The sequence below is a fragment of the Bison bison genome, unplaced genomic scaffold (assembly GCF_000754665.1).
Source record: "Bison bison bison isolate TAMUID 2011002044 unplaced genomic scaffold, Bison_UMD1.0 scf7180017864256, whole genome shotgun sequence".
NCBI classification, from domain to species: domain Eukaryota; kingdom Metazoa; phylum Chordata; class Mammalia; order Artiodactyla; family Bovidae; genus Bison; species Bison bison.
This window is the reverse complement of record NW_011494828.1, coordinates 2659199-2672599: the sequence shown is the minus strand read 5'-3', so window position 1 is coordinate 2672599 and position 13401 is coordinate 2659199. Positions and strand designations below refer to the sequence as shown.

At 47.2% G+C, this 13401-nt stretch overlaps 1 long non-coding RNA gene across 1 annotated transcript; it reads left to right on the top strand.

Annotated features, from left to right (window-relative positions):
- The first annotated feature begins 9089 nt into the window (after positions 1 to 9089).
- LOC104994353 lies at positions 9090 to 13167 on the top strand. Its single transcript, XR_825936.1, has 5 exons — positions 9090 to 9225; positions 9362 to 9406; positions 9727 to 9827; positions 10817 to 11013; positions 12081 to 13167. It is a non-coding gene; the product is annotated as an uncharacterized LOC104994353 (long non-coding RNA).
- Positions 13168 to 13401: the final 234 nt, after the last annotated feature.

Genomic DNA, 13401 nt, shown 5'->3' with positions numbered 1-13401 from the left:
AAGTAGTCCACTTCCATGCTTTTTGAATGGAAGGTGATAGAAGATTCCATTCTCTCTTCGGGGCCACAGGCTGAGTACTTTCTCTTACTGAGATGACCCAGAGAGTCCTGGAAGTAGAGCCCAGAGTCCTGGTTCCCAGCTGACCTAGCTCCCAGCTGCCAGCTGAGCAAATTCCCAGCATCCCACAGCCCCCAGCATCATAGAAGTTTCCAATTTGGCAGTGAGGTGGGATTGTTGCCTAGAGTTACCAGAGACAGTGTTGAGAAATGAAAACCATTCCCTCTGCCATGAAGCCTCTAAAGTTCCTTGAGAATCTGAGATACTTCCCTCAAATTTGTTCTGTCCCCAGGAAAACACAAGAGAACATCCCCATCCTAACTCCCAGCTTGTTGGTCATTGGTCAATTTATCAGTTTCCTGTCATCAGAACTACAGACTTCAGAGCTGGGAACTTTAGCAATAAGTCTTTCAGTTTCTAGATAAGTTCTGGACAAGAGAAGAACTTGACCAGCAAGTCACTGAAAGACCTGGGAGGAGAACTTCCATCTCTATATTTGTGTGATCTCTGATACAGAAAGTCTCTGGCAGAGCTGGAGGCCCAGGGTCAATGCCCAGGGAAGGGAGGAGAAAAGCTGCAGCTAGTCAGGAATGGAGCCCAGAGTCAGGACACAGTGCAATGGGCAGAGTTCCTGGCAGCTGAGAAAAGCCAGAGGATCCTGAAATCTGTGGCCCAGAGGGCAAGGGTCCTAGGGACAAACTCCAGGACCTTCTCTAAATCTCGAATCTGCCCAGAAGGTGCAACCTGAGGCCAAAGGGGAAAAGCAAGGCTCCAGCTTCTGCAAAGCAATGGGGAGGCAAGAACAGTGGTGCGTGAGGAAGAGGTGGTGCCAGCACAGGGTCTGAACCAACAAGAGTTCACATGGCCAACTCCACAGGCTGATATGAGGCTGAGTCACAGCAGAGAGTCTGACAGGGATGGCCACCGATGCTGGTCACTCCTTGGCTTTATCTTTTTCTCCAGCACTATCTTGTTGCCTTGATGTGATGGCAGAGGTGCTGCCTGTATTAGTCACGGTTCTCCGGACAGAACTCTTCTATGGTTTCTTTCCATTGCCCTTAAGCTAAAAGATAAAGTCTGGAATGCAGCCCTCATCAAACTCCCAACCCAGCTCCTATTCCCACGACTGAGCTTCATCCCTCTGTCCACGCCCTCTCCCTTGCAACTGTCACCTATCTTCCTCTGGGTCTGCCAAGGCACTCTGCTCCATCTTGCCTTCATGCATGCTCTTCCCTAAGCTAGGAATCCTCTTTCCCTTCTCTTTGCTAAGATGAATCACAAGGTGGAATCAAGATGGCTAGGAGAAATATCTATAACCTCAGATATGCAGATGATACCACTCTAATGACAGAAAATGAAGAGGAACTAAAGAGCTTCCTGATGAAGGTGAAAGGGGAGAGTGAAAAATCTGGCTTAAAACTCAATATGCAAAATGCTAATATCATGCCATCTGGTCCCATCACTTCCTGGCAAATAGAAAGGGGAAAAGTGGAAGCAATGACAGATTTTATTTTCTTGGGCTCCAAACTCACTGTGGATGGTGACTGCAGCCATGAAATTAAAATTGCTCCTTGGAAGAAAAGCTATAACAAATCTAGACAGCGTATCAAAAGCAAAGACATCACTTTGCCAACAAAAGTTTCTATAGTCAAAGCTATGGTTTTTGCAGTAGTCATTGTACAGATGTGAGAGTTGGACCATAAAGAAAGCTGAGCACCAAAGAATTGATGCTTTTGAATTGTGATGGTGGAGAAGACTCTTTAGAGTCCCTTATACTGCAAAGAGATCAAACCAGTCAATCCTGAAAGAAATCAATCCTGAGTATTCATTGGAAGGACTGATGCTGAAGTTGAAACTCCAATACTTTGGCCACCTGATGTGAAAAGCCAACTCATCTGAAAAGACTCTGATGCTGGGAAATATTTAAGGCAAAAGGAGAAGGGGGCTGAAGATGAGATCATTAGATAACACCACTGACTCAAAGGACACGAGTCTCAGCAAAGTCCAGGAGATAGTGAAGGACAAGGGAGCCTAGAGCGCTGCAGTCCATGAGGTCACAAAGAATCACTTCTTAGCAACTGAAAGTGAAAGTGAAGTCGCTCAGCCATGTCCGACTCTTTGCTACCCTGTGGACTGTAGCCCACCAGGCTCCTCTGTCCATGGGATTTTCCAGGCAAGAATACTGGAGTGGGTTGCCACTTTCTTCTCCAGGGGATCTTCCCAACCCAGGGATTGAACCCAGGTCTCCCACATTGCAGGCAGATGCTTTAACCAAACAATAGCAAATCAGACAGAATGGGGCAAAAACTCTTCAACATGTAGCACTGCCTGGAGACAGAAAAAGGGCACGAGAACAAGAATTCAGTTATAAAACTCTTACCATGCCAGATCCATTACACAATCAGCCTGCCAGGCAGGTACCTCTGAGTGGTGACCTCCTCATCACTGGAAGTGGGCAAGCAAGGCTGAGGTTTAGTGGGTATGAAAGAGAAAGAATAGTGCCTTCAGAAACTCCTTTCCCTCTCATAAAATAGGGCTCTATTTCACCAAAAGAGGTGGGATGGTGGACCTATCTCTAGCAAGAACTATCAAGGATCGCTGGGGCAGGGCAGTCAAGAGACCAAGTTACCAAATTACCTGGCTCAGATTTCAGTAATACTGTGGGTCCTGCATCTGCCCTGCAGCAGCTCTGGCAATTAAACAAGGCTTGGGTTTAGGACAGCTTCCAAAACCTCGGAGAGATTATATTAAGTACACTTGTCTCCAGCCCTGCCCTGGGAACAGCTCTCTTTTCTGTTATCAGCAAACACTGCCTGGCCCTCACCCCTGCTGATAGAAGCTGAACAGGTTTTAAAAAGGTGTGGTGTTCAGAGAAAGGTCCTGTGGATGGAGCAGTGAAGGAAGGGGTGTGGGGTGTTGATAATCCGTCAGGGGATTCATGGTTGTTTACTTGCTAAGTCATGTTCAACTCTTTGTGACCTCATGGACTGTAGCCTGCCAGGCTCCTCTGTCCATGGGATTTCCCAGGCAAGAATACTGGAGTGGATTGCCATTTCTTTCTCCAGGGGATCTTTCTGGCCCAGGGATCAAATCTGAATCTCCTGCATTGACAGACAGATTCTTTACTGTGAGCCATCAAGAAGCCCTAAGATAAGATACCTGAGAATTGTTTAATGCTGAAGGGAAGACACTGGAAGAGAACACAGTTGAGAATGCAGGACAGAGTTGGGGAATAAAAGACAGATCCAGGTCCCAAGCAGGCAGGAGACACAAGAACAACGGGGCAGGATAAACAGCACCCAGGGGACAAATGAGCATGAGAACAGTGTGGTGGGGTGAAGGTGGGGTTCTGAGGGAACCTAGAAGGACACAAGGTCCTTCACAGAGCCAGAGGAGAAGGTTTCAGGCAGAAGGGAGGCTGCCCTGAGTGAAAAGGATGAGTAGGAGATGATGGCCAGCTGGAGAAGCTCGGGAACAGCCACAGAGAAAGGACACAGGAGCTGGGGCCCAGGAAGCTGAGGGGAACTGAGAGAGAAAAGGCCCTGCCTGGTGCAGATTGGGCAGAGCCCGTGAGGATGGTGCTCTGACCAGGGATGGGTGGGCACTAAGGACCTGCCCAGCTGGCTCCTCCCCCGGGGCTGCTCTTTACCCTCAAGGCCCAGCTTGGTGAGCTTCCCCGGTACACCTCCACCCCAAGCAGAGAGAACCCGCCCTCCTGGGACCCCCCACAAGGCCCCTCTGGAGAATTGTCATCTCTGAAATAATGCCTGGAGTGTCAAGTTCTTTAGGCACGTTGATTTTTTTTTTTCTTTCCATTTAACCCTCATCACAAACCTCCATATGCAGGCATGATCAGCCTCATTTTACTGAAGGGGCTCTGAGGCTCAGAGGCATAAAGACATTTGCCCAAGATAACTCAGCCAAATCTTGCCCAGTTCAGTCTGAGCACAAAACCCACCTATTCCACTTTGCCACTGCATTAGAACCAGCTGAGCATGGGTCTGCCCCGCACTGACAATACTCCCCATGAGGGCAGGAACAGGGTCTGCTTCATCCTTTTATCACCAGCAGAGCCCGTGCGGTACTCAAGAATACTTATTGAGAAGACCCCAGAGGCAGATCATTTCGTCTGATCCTTTCATTTTATAGATGAGCAAACTGAGGCTCAGGAGACAAAAGATTCAGCAGGGTCACATAGCAAATTGTCATTGGCACTGGGTTCAGTTCAGTTCAGTTCAGTCACTCAGTCATGTCGGACTCTTTGCAACCCCATGGACTGCAGCACGCCAGGCCTCCTCGTCCATCATCAACTCCCAGAGTTTACTCAAACTCATGTCCGTTGAGTGGGTGATGCCATTAAAACATCTCATCCTCTGTTGTCCCCTTCTCCTCCCACCTTCAATCTTTCCCAGCAATAGGGTCTTTTCAAATGAGCCAGTTCTTCGCATCAGGTAGCCAAAGGATTGGAGCTTCAACATCAGTCCTTCCAATGAATATTCAGGACTAATTTCCCTTAGAATTGACTGGTTTGATCTCCTTGCAGTCCAAGGGACTCTCAAGAGTCTTCTCCAACACTGCAGTTCAAAACCATCAATTCTTTGGTGCTCAGCTTTCTTTATTGTCCAACTCTCACTACTGGAAAAACCATAGCCTTGACTAGTCGGACCTTTGTTGGCAAAGTAATTTTGGCACTGGGTTAGGACACATGTGTTCTGATTCTGAAACTAGAGCAAGGCCCATGAAACCCAGCACGAAGTCTGGTTCCTTTCTCTGGTGCCACAGCCTCACTTGTTGCTGCCTAATGATCTGCCCATTAATCCTATTTTATACTATGTGGCCCTGAAGCTTACATCAGAATCAATGTCCAGGGCCTGGAAACACTGCCAATCCCACCTCCTGGGAACACTGCTGCCAAAGAAAACCAGGAAGCAACTCAGTTTCACTGCCTAGATAGCTCCAGGCCCAGAGCTGGGGCTTCTGGCCAGGGAGTTAGGCTGGGACCACTTTGGAAAGTAGGGGAGACACAGATCAGAAACACTTGTGGGGAGGGACTTAGATATGATCTGGGGAGACAGCTACAGAACCAAGACTTAAAGGATGAGTTAGAGGGAGGCAGACAGAGAGAAGTATGGGAAGGTGGAGAGAACAGCAAGAACAAAGGCCTAGGGGTAGAAGAGTAACGGGGATAGTCACAAGTTTCACATGACCCTGTGCATTCAGGGTCACTGTAATGAAGGTGCCATGAGATGCAAGTTTCAGTCGAGAGAAAGGAAATAGAGTGCAGGGCAGGCCAGGCCAGATATCTTTCCCATAAAAGGAAGAGAATGGCACTGGCATTTCAAGTAGGGGTAGTGGAATGAGGAAACACCAGGAAAGGGTCAGAGAGGAAACTGCCTGAACCATGGCACTTGCTTGTCTGTTTCTACTATGAGGCAGCGACAGACTTTATTTTCTTGGGTTCCAAAATCACTGCAGATGGTGACTACAGCCATGAAATTAAAAGACGCTTGCTCCTTGGAAGGAAAGCTATGACAAATCTGACAGCATATTAAAAAGCAGAGACATCACTTTGCTGACAAAGATCTGTCTAGTCAAAGCTATGCTTTTTCCAGTAGTCATGTATAGATGTGAAAGTTGGACTATAAAGACGGCTGCTGCTGCTGCTGCTAAGTCGCTTCAGTCGTGTCCGACTCCATGCAACCCCATAGACGGCAGCCCACCAGGCTCCCCCATCCCTGGGATTCTCCAGGCAAGAACACTGGAGTGGGTAGCCATTTCCTTCCCCGATGCATGAAAGTGAAAAGTGAAAGTGAAGTCACTCAGTCATGTCCGACTCTTAGCGACCCAATGGACTGCAGCCCACCAGGCTCCTCCGTCCATGGGATTCTCCAGGCAAGAGTACTGGAATGGTGTGCCACTGCCTTCTCCAAAGAAGGGTGAGCACAGTAGAATTAATGCTTTCGAACTGTGGTGTTGGAGAAGACTCCCAAGAGTCCCTTGGACAGCAAGGCGATCAAACCAGTCAATCCTAAAGGAAATCAACTCTAAGTATTCATTGGAAGGACTGATGCTGGATCTGAAGCTCCAATACTTTGGCCACCTGACGCAAAGAACCAACAAATTGGAAAAGATCCTGATGCTGGGAAGGATTGAGGGTGGGGGGAGAAGGGGACAACAGAGAATGAGATGGTTGGATATCATCACTGATTCAATAGACATGAGTTTGAGCAAGTTCCAGGAGATGGTGAAGGATAGGGACGCCTGGTATGCTACCATCCATGGGGCCACATAGAGTTGGACAACTGAATAACAACTTCCCTGTCTAGAATCTACTAAAGGGATCACACTTGTTACCCTTGAGATGGAATTCAAACACTTTGCCACTCAGGCCTGGCACAGCTGATTCCTGCAGGTCACTCTGGTGTCCTCTCCCCATTGGCACCCTGCAGTTCCCTCCTTCCTCTCCTGCTCCTGGATCCCAGGACAACCTCTGTAGCTCTTCTCCTGCTTTCCCCTCTGCCTGGAATGTGCGCCCAGCTCAAATGTCACTTCTTCCAGGAAATCAACCTGACCCTTGCAACTCATTGGTCACTACTTTCTGTCTCAAGGTCCCCAGTGCTGGTGTCCATTATAGCTCTGGTGACAGTTTTTAAATTATGTAACAGTAAGGACAAAGTGTTCTTTTTAAAAGTCACCTGCCATCTGGGCCAACTGGCTTAGGAAGAAGGTAGAATTGCTCTTAGGCAAAGAATGTTCTTTTGGTTTGGAGATAAATTAAATGAAGTGCCTTGTGGCTCAGACAGTAAAGAATCTGCCTGCAGTGCTGGAGACATGGGTTTTATCCCTGGGTTGGGACGATCCCCTGGAGGAGGGTGTGGCAACCCACTCCAGTATTCTTGCCTGGAGAATCCCCATAGACAGGAAAGCCTGGAGGGCTACAGTCCATAGGGTTGCAAAGAGTTGGACATGACTGAGCAGCTAAGAACAGCACAGCCCCTGGCCACAGGTTAGATGTGAGCTGAATGGACAAAGAGACTTCAGAACACTGTGTAAGATGTTTACTTCCCAGTACTCTGTAATCTCTCTGCACTTTTCTCCCCATTCCCTTCCTAGTACCCTCTAGGTACTAGATAAGCATTCAGAGTAGCATTCTTGACTTGCAGATTCAAAAGGCAAGACCTGGAGTTGCAAAAACCAGGCTTTCAGATTTCAAAAACCTAAGCCCGGAAGGATTTGGAGCATAAGCTCTGTAACATGAACAGGAAATTTAAAGGAATAGCACATGAACAAAGTGCGGCACTCAATATGCCAGCAAATTTGGAAAACTCAGCAGTGGCCACAGGACTGGAAAAGGTCAGGTTTCTTTCCAATCCCAAAGAAAGGCAATGCCAAAGAATGCTCAAACTACCACACAATTGCACTCATCTCACACGCTAGTAAAATAATGCTCAAAATTCTCCAAGCCAGGCTTCAGCAGTACATGAACCATGAACTTCCAGATGTTCAAGCTGGTTTTAGAAAAGGCAGAGGAACCAGAGATCAAATTGCCAACATCCTCTGGATCATCGAAAGAGCAAGAGAGTTCCAGAAAAACATCTATTTCTGCTTTATTGACTATGCCAAAGCCTTTGAGTGTGTGGATCACAATAAACTGTGGAAAATTCTGAAAGAGATGGGAATACCAGACCACCTAATCTGCCTCTTGAGAAACCTGTATGCAGGTCAGGAAGCAACAGTTAGAACTGGACATGGAACAACAGACTGGTTCCAAATAGGAAAAGGAGTGTGTCAAGGCTCTATCTTGTCACCCTGCTTATTTAACTTTTATGTAGAGTACATACTGAGAAACGCTGGGCTGGAAAAAGCACAAGCTGGAGTCAAGATTGTTGGGAGAAATGTCAATAACCTCAGATATTCAGATGACACCACCCTTATGGCAGAAAGTGAAGAGGAACTCAAAAGCCTCTTGATAAAAGTGAAAAAGTTGGCTTAAAGCTCAACATTCAGAAAACTAAGATCGTGGGATACGGTCCCATCCCTTTATGGCAAATAGATGGGGAAACAGTGGAAACAGTAGCTGACTTTATTTTTCTGGGCTCCAAAATCACTGCAGATGGTGCTTGCAGCCATGAAATTAAAAGATGCTTACTCCATGGAAGGAAAGTTATGACCAACCTAGACAGCATATTAAAAAGCAGAGACATTACTGTGCCAACAAAGATCCATCTAGTCAAGTCTATGGGTTTTCCAGTGGTCATGAATGGATGTGAGAGTTGGACTGTGAAGAAAGCTGAGCACCAAAGAATTGATGCTTTTGAACTGTGGTGTTGAAGAAGACTCTTGCGAGTCCCTTGGACTGCAAGGAGATCCAACCAGTCCATCCTAAAGGAGATCAGTTCTGGGTGTTCATTGGAAGGACTGATGCTGAAGCTGAAATTCCAATACTTTGGCCACTTGATGCGAAGAGCTGACTCATTTGAAAAGACCCTGATGCTGGGAAAGATTGAGGGCAGGAGGAGAAGGGGATGACAAAGGATGAGATGGTTGGATGGCATCACCAACTCAGTGGACATGGGTTTGGGTGGACTCTGGGAGTTGGTGATGGACAGGGAGGCCTGGCGTGCTGTGGTTCATGGGGTCACAAAGAGTCGGACATGACTGAACGACTGAACTGAACTGAACTGAACATGAACAATTGGTACCACCGTCCCATAGCTGAGACCAAATGAATGGGTACGGCAGGTGTTGGGGCCACTGGGAGGAGGGCAAGAGGGCTTCCATCTTGAAGACTGTCAGCCATCTTAAGGCAGGATGTGAACTGGGCCTGAACCCTGTTAACTATTGTTAAAGAAAAACCAGGAAACGCCCTCCTCACAGATGGCAAACAAAGATTGGAAGTAAAGGTCAGATTGTCTCAGTTAAATTAACGATAGTGTCTGCACCTGCATGTTATAATTATTAATTCTTCAGCGCCTGCATGTTGTAAACCTAACTACTAATGTGTAAAGAGTCATGTAGCAGAGGGTATAAAACCAAGTCCTCCGAAATCATCAGGGTCTTTGTTGTGAACCAATTCCCTTTGGACCCTCTGGCATAATAAACAGTACTCCACTGTCTTGAGTGTCCTCCGAGGTGTGTTTTGTGACTCCAGATTCTACAACATTTCTGGTGCGTTGGCTGGGAAACCCTCAGAGAGACAGGCACACTAAGCCTCCTCCTGTGGCTCGCTGGGATGAGAGCATCTGGAAGGGGAAGGAGCCTCCTCCCCTGAATCAGCTCTTGTTTAATCGAATCTTCTTTCTAGGTGGATTTCACAGAACTGTAGACAAGAGAAGGGAAGCGCACACAGGTATGTCCCACTGTAATAATGGAAGAAGGGGCCTGATCAACCCCTTGGGGCTGGATGAGTCTGCAGCAGCTGTGTCCTCGTAGGCTCAGTGGGGAATTGTTTACTGAAGTAAGAAAGACTGTTAACTGAATCTGTGCTGGTTGTTTGTCCATGTATTTTCTGGCTTCCAAGGGACTGTCCCCTTTGCCGCAACACCCTTCAGTTCTCCTTAGGGATTCAGGGAACTCCCAAACGTTGTTTAGGACCAGACTGGGAACTGTGGCTCTGGATGCATGTTTGTCTGTGCTGACCCGTGATAAGACAGACTTGGATCTCTCTAGGATCAGACTTATGCAAGGAGGAGTACGTGGAAGGCTTAATTGCTTGGATTTGGCTGGCTTCTGAGAGAAAAACATGAGGGGTATTACCACTGAAACACTTGGTAAGTAAAGCTTTTCCACCCTGGTCATAGCCGAGATAAAGTGGCAGTTGTGCTTTGAGTGGAGACATCAGCAGTGGCTGGGGTACACGACCCTGCAAAGGAGCGATGAAATAGAAGTTGGACTCTCTGTAAGTGATTGAAAAAACGTGAAAAGCAGGATGGGTAGTGGAGAATCCAAGCCAACCGTTCTTGAATACATGATTAGAAACTTCAAAAAGGGCTTTAGAGGAGACTATGGTATAAAGTTAACCCCAGACAAGCTTAGAACCTTTTGTGAGATAGACTGGCCATCCTTTAGGGTCGGATGGCCCTCAGAGGGAACCCTAGAATTGGACAAAGTTCAAGCTGTGTACTCTGTGGTAACCAGGCAGCTAGGCCACCCAGACCAGTTCCCGTACTCATGGCTACTAATTGTACAGAATACACCCCCTTGGGCACAGGTATGTTATCTTGGAAAAAGAGAAAGCAAGATTTTTCTGGCGCAGGCAAAATCCAAGTGAGAAAAATTAAAGGAATTATATTATGATCCAGAGGAGGAGGAACTCCCACCTCACCCTCCATACTGGGGAACACGAAAGGGACCCCCTGAACAAGAGGTAAGATCAAGAGAAGAGAAAGGCTTTCCTCCTCTGCCTCCCTCAGTGCCGCAGGTTTCTCTACCTCCTACTGCACCACCAAGTGCAATGGGAGCTACTGCACCAACATTATACCCACCCCTCCCCAGTTTAGAAGAGGGAGAAAAGGGACAGTCAAGTGTTTAGAGATAGCTGAGGTCTACAAAGGAACCTCAAGAGAGAAGTTTTGCAAATGCCTCTTACGGAGGTCCAAGGAGTACCGCAGGGGGGCCAGACAGGCACATCCATCCTGGCCCCACTGCTCTTTACTATCAGCCATTCTCTACCATGGATCACTTGAACTGGCAAAGGCACACCCCCTCCCTATTCTGAGAAGGCACAGGGTATGACTCACCTAATGGAGACTATTTTCAGGACCCACCAACTGATGTGGAATGACATAGCCCAGCTTCTCCTCACCCTCTTCAGTACGGAGGAAAGACACCAGATCCTCACAGAGGCACATAAGTGGCTCTGAGAAAATGCACCAGAGGGCCAACTGGACCCTGAAAGTTGGGCCCGAGAAGCCACTCCGGACACAAGAGCAGACTGGGAATTCAGTACTGACCAAGGTAAGCAATCCTTGGAACGGTGTAAGACAGCCATTATTCAAGGCCTCAAGAGGGGGGCTCACAAGCCTACTAACATGGCCAAAACTAACCCTGTAATCCAAAAGGCAGACAAGACTCCCACAGAGTTTTATGAGATACTGTGTGAGGCCTTTCGACAATACACCCACTTTGATCCAGAGACCCCTGAAAACCAAAGGCTCCTACATGCTGCTTTCATGGCCCAGTCATATCCAGATATTAGAAGGAAACACCAAAAGATGGAGGGGTTCTCTGCTCTTACCAGCCCCCAGATGATAGAAATCACTGCTGAAATTGCAAGTGGGAACAGAGACTTTCCTCCTATCTGTGATGTTACCAATGTTACCAAGGGAAGATGAATGGAAGCTGTCTCAGTCATCCGGGGAAGGGGGTGGGGGTGTGTTGCACACACTGAAAGCCCTAACAAAGCTGTTTCCTGAAGTATGGGCTGAAAGTAACCCCCCAGGACTTGTGAAAAACCACCCTTCTGTGATAATAGAGCTAAAGGTGGGGGCTCAGTCCATAAGGATAAAACAATATCCTATACTGCTGGCTGTACAACTACATACAATGTATAAGTCTGTACATATACATATATACATACAAACTACATACATAACAATGCTCAAAATGGTTGAGAGAATGAACTGGACTATCAAGATGACTTTGGCAAAATGGGTGCAAGAAACTGGTGTCCCCTGGATGGATATAATGCCATTAGTGTTAATGAGAATCAGAATGACCACTCCCCCCGCCCAGTTGCATGGATATTCTCCCTGTGAGATAATGTTTGGGAGGCCTCCCTTATTTGGGAAGTAAAGGGAAATTTACAAACAGGAAGGATGGAGGTGTTGTGGCAACTGAAACAGTTGGGGAAGGTGATCCATGACATCACCCGCTATGTTCAGGAGAGAATTCCATTTTCTCTAGGCACTACAGTACACCCATACTCACCAGGAGATTTAGTATGGGTAAAGGACTGGAAGCAGCAGACGTTGCCCCCACCTGGAAAGGGCCATTCACAATTGTACTAACCACTCCCATTGCAGTTAAAGTTCCAGGTATCACTCCCTGGATTCACCACACTCAGCTCAAGACAGCAGTGGAGGACAAGGGACACTGGACTGCCCATCCTAACCCGGAAGAACCACTGACCCGACTCGTCTTCCATCAACAACCAGATCCAGGATGGAGCTGTGTCAGATGATTCCTGCTGTTCCTGATCAGCATGACGACCCTGCCAGGACTGCAAACTCAGGATAATGTGTTCCTGTCCTGGACCCGCTCATATGCGAACTTTAACTGTCGGGTTTGTGGGGTCATGCCTTTGTCGGTGAGGGGTGGACTGCCTTGGTGGGTGTCTCCCTTACACAGAGAGGAATTTAGTCCCCTCTGCTCGTTCTTGAAACAACAATGAGAAACATTTCTTTCTTTAGTAACTCACAACCTGTCGATTCTTTCTTGATGTAATCCAAACTCTAACCAAATTGATCAAGCCCATGCGTGATATTTGAGGTAAAAGCTATGTCTAATGACAATACTCCTTTTTTGGTCATCGATATTTTCTTGGATCAAAGGTGATCGGTGGAAAAATCTTTTTGTAATCGTTGTATTATTTTTAGGCCTTGAATTCTCCAATGTATAACTCTGTGTATAACCTCTAGACTGACAGCCTTGCTACAGGTACACAGTCCCCATGTACAATACTTACCCATGACTGATGCCCATCATTAAAGATAAGATGAGCATCAGGAGGAGGGAATGTTGGGACTACTGGGAGGAGGGCAAGAGGGATTCCATCTTGAAGACTGTCAGCCATCTTAAGGCAGGATGTGAACTGGGCATGAACCCTGTTAACCATCATTAAAGAAAAAGCAGGAACCCCCTCCTCACAGATGGCAAACAAAGACTAGAAGTAAAGGTCAGGTTGTCTCAGTTATATTGATTATAGTGCCTGTACCTACATGTAATTGTTAATTTTTCAGCACCTGCATGTTGTAAAACTAATTACTAACATGGCCAGTCATGTAGCAGAGGGCATAAAACCAAGTCCTCCAAAATCATCAGGGTCCTTATTGTAAACCAATTCCCCTTAGAACTGGTACTGGTGTACCAATATAAACTGGCATAATAAACTACTCCACTGTCTTGAGTGTCCGAGGGGTGTTTTGTGACTCCAGATTCTACAACACAGGGACAGAGAAAGAGCCAGTGAAGAGTGAAGACAAGGTGTGACTCTGGCAAGTCCCTGAGAAGTCCTTGTGTTACCTGTGTGGGAACTCAGGGAAAAGGGACACACATCCTTCCAGGGTCAAGCCTAGGAAAGCAGCATGGCCCAGGTGGCTCTGGAAAGGTGCTGAGGAAGGGGCT